This window comes from Phaseolus vulgaris, chromosome 2 (genome assembly GCF_051622355.1).
Source record: "Phaseolus vulgaris cultivar YP4 chromosome 2, ASM5162235v1, whole genome shotgun sequence".
Lineage (NCBI taxonomy): Eukaryota > Viridiplantae > Streptophyta > Magnoliopsida > Fabales > Fabaceae > Phaseolus > Phaseolus vulgaris.
Window position 1 is genome coordinate 30,616,630 of NC_143499.1, and position 3,596 is coordinate 30,620,225.

General features: G+C 30.0%; 1 pseudogene; it reads left to right on the plus strand.

Moving 5' to 3' along the window:
• The first annotated feature begins 2,527 nt into the window (after positions 1-2,527).
• Positions 2,528-2,633, plus strand: LOC150029106 (small nucleolar RNA R71; annotated as a pseudogene).
• Positions 2,634-3,596: the final 963 nt, after the last annotated feature.

The window sequence follows — 3,596 nt, forward strand, 5'->3', positions numbered from 1 at the left end:
ATCTTCAAATCACAAACATATTAGAAACATGAATCTTGAGGTCTTTTCCAGGGTTGTAATGAGGTTGGGCTTCCAAAAAATATTGGTTTTTCTTAGATAACAAAATGCACATATTAAAGAAGAAGAACATATCTACAATTCAATTATAGAGAACATATATGTTATCTAATTACCACTTTCTTTCGATGTCACCTTTTCCCTCATTTTCTTTTTGACTTTTCATGATTTTCATGAAATTTTTCTATCTTTCTTTTCTATTTATTTTTCTTCTTCTGTTCCTTTTTTTTCTTTTCAATAATAGGAAAAGATTCTTCCTATTTTCAACTTTTTGACTTTCACAATCAGAACCAACATTCCCTTTTCTATAAGTATTGCATTTATGTTCTCCTTCCTTAAACATGCTAAAGGGTAGGAAATTATATCAATAAAGGTTAAGGTGCAATATTAACAAAAAAATTCTTGGCCCAAAGGGGATAAAAAAAAAATGGAATTCTAATATAAAGGTTGGCTTTTTGGCCCTGGCTCCTAATTAACACAAACAAATGCCTCAAACATCTTGATGCTCTTTTATGATGCAACAAAAATAAAAATTAAGCAACCACAACTGTCAATTCATCAGTAAAACTCTCAAACTGTTTAAGGTTCACACACTCACTTGGTTTAATTGGTCTAATTCCTTTTTGTCTTGTCATTATCTGTCCTAATCAATCATCCTATTAAATTTATGTATCATACTTTTAACTACATTTGAATAAGGATTCAATCTAATTTTCTTTTCTAACCTGTGTCTAATTCATCTCACTATTTAATATTTAAATACAAATTCTTTTTTCCACAATTCAAAATTAATATTCTAGTTCTTTTTTATTTGAGAAAAATAAACTAGAAAGCAAACAAATTAAAACTGGAAATTTATTCAAGAAAGAAAATTCAAAACCTAAAACTAACAAACTATAAAAAACAACAAATTTATTCAAAATACAAAATAAGCAATTAAAACAAACTAAAAAAAAGCAAATAAACAAAAAACAAAATAACCGAAAAATAAAATAAAATAAATAAAAACTAAACAGAAAATAAAATTTAAATAATTGAAAAGAAAAGAGAATTAGATAGATAGAACCATATTTTTGCTCAATCCTCTCTTCTTAAGAAGTCATCCAGCTTTTTGTTAAAATCTTTATCTATAATCTTGCTTCATTTGCTGGATCTGCCCCCTTGACTAATAGAACCTGTCCTCAGGTCAAAATACATAACCTGCAAAATGATTAGGAGGCATACAAGATTTTTTATATATTTTTTTTTTTGAAAAATAAAATAAACAAAGATAACAACATAAAACTAAAATGTGGACTGGGTTGCCTCCCAGTAAGCGCTCGTTTAACGTCATCTAGCTTGACGCCTGTTTATTTCAAGATGGACAACTCTCTTTGTTGCATCATTCTGTACACATTCTTCTCCTGCATTAAAATTTTTATGACCATAAAAAAGATTTAAAGTTACCTCCTCATCTTGAGTTCTAACTTGAAGTTCTCCTTTGTCGACATCAACTATGATTCTAGCAGTCTTCATAAAGGGTCTTCCAAGTATCAAGGGAACCTCCTCATCTTCTTTCATGTCCATCACAACAAAATCCACAGGGAATGTGAATTTATCCACCTTGACGAGAACATCTTCAACCACACCATATGGATACTTGGTTACTTGATCAGCTAGCTTTAAAGTCATCTTGGTGGGTTTAATCTCCAAATCCCCTATTTTCTTCAGCATTGCCAAAGGAATTATATTTACGCTTGCTCCCAAATCCAATAAAGCATTGGCTACTAATAAAGCACCTATAGACACGGGAAGGTTAAAACTCCCTGGGTCCTTGAATTTTTTAGGCAAGCCTTTTTGAATAATGACATTGTATCCATCCTCAAGCTCTATATTTCTTTCTTCAATATAGCTCCTATTCTTTCGAAATCTTTCAAATGTTGAATCTTGCTTCAAATTTCCTGCCAAATAATTTTTAGGGAGCAATTTATCAAAGAATTTTCTTTCCTTCTCTTTTTTTGAAGGAGAATGAGGATATGATAAATCTTTTTCAAGAACTCCTCTCTCCTTATTTTCACTTTTCCTCTTTATTTTTTCCTCCTCACTTCTCTCTTTCTCATCTCTCTTCCCCTTTGTCTCATCTTTTTCTTCTTGTTCAGCAACTACATTATCGCAATGCTCTTTTGAATTTGTTTGGCTATTGATTGAAAACTGGCCATTTTGTTCCTCTGGAATTTGTGCAGTTAGTTGCTCAATCTGCTGTGTCAGAATCTTATTTTTAGCCAAGAGTGCATCTTCTAACAACCCTTTATTATGAAGATCTTGTCCATCATGTTGGGCTTTATAATCAGTTGATGCCAATGCATCAATAATTATTGTCGCTTGTTCTACATCAAGGGCCATCATTGTGCCACCAGCTGCAACATCTAGGAGCATCTTTATGTCAGATCTGAGACCATTCAGGAATACGCTCAGTTGAGCAATATCTTCAAACCCATGATTTGGGCATTTTCTCAATATCATCTTAAATCTTTCCCATGTATCACAAAAGACTTCATTTGCTCCTTGTCTGAACATAGAGATTTCAGACTTTGCTTTGATGTAGCGAGAAATTGGAAAAAATCTTTGCAAAAAATTTTCCTCTACATCCTTCCAGCTAGTGAGGCTCTGATTTGGAAGTGATTTGAGTCATTCCTTAGCCTTTCCTGCCAATGAAAAAGAAAACAAGTGCATATAAACATTTTCAAGATCACCTGATTGAAAACCCATTGTTCCTACCAATTCATAAAATGTATCCAAATGTGAATATGGATCCTCATGTTCCATTGCTGTAAATTGATAGGCACTGATGAGAGTGAGAAAATCGGGATTGATTTCCAAGGCCTTGGCAGTAGTAGGTATTGCAATACTAGAAAAATGTCTTGGTCCTTGGTACATGACATAATCTCCAAGTGTCCTCCTAGGAGGTGGTGCTTGTTGGTCTGCCATGTTGCTTTCTTCCTAAAGCATATTAGTGGAGAAAAAAAAAACAGAGTACTTTTTTTTTCTTAAAAAATAAAATAAATTAAATTAAATTAAAAAAAAATTGAAATAAAAACAAAATACGTAAAATAAAATAAAAATAACACAAAAACTAAAATAAAACACTAAAACGACGTTAAGAGAAAAATAACAAATATATTAAAAAATATATATATAGATAAAATAAAAACTAGAAACAGAATAAAAGAAAACAATAAAAAAACAAAAAATAACATACTTAAAAATAAAAAATAAATACTAGAAATAAAATAAAATAAAGCTAAAAAAAACCCTGAAAACTATAATCGTAAACTAACTAATATTCTAACTAACTTGCTTACGTAGAAATAAAACTTAAGACTAATAATAAAATATAATTAAAACAAATAAATAACAGTTACGTAAATCTAAATCAAACTACGTAAACTAATCCTAAAAAAAACTAAAATAACATATAATAAAAAAAAATCAAAATCAAAATCAAAACAAAATAAAATAAAAATAAACTAAACTAAATTACATAACGTAAAGAAAAGAAT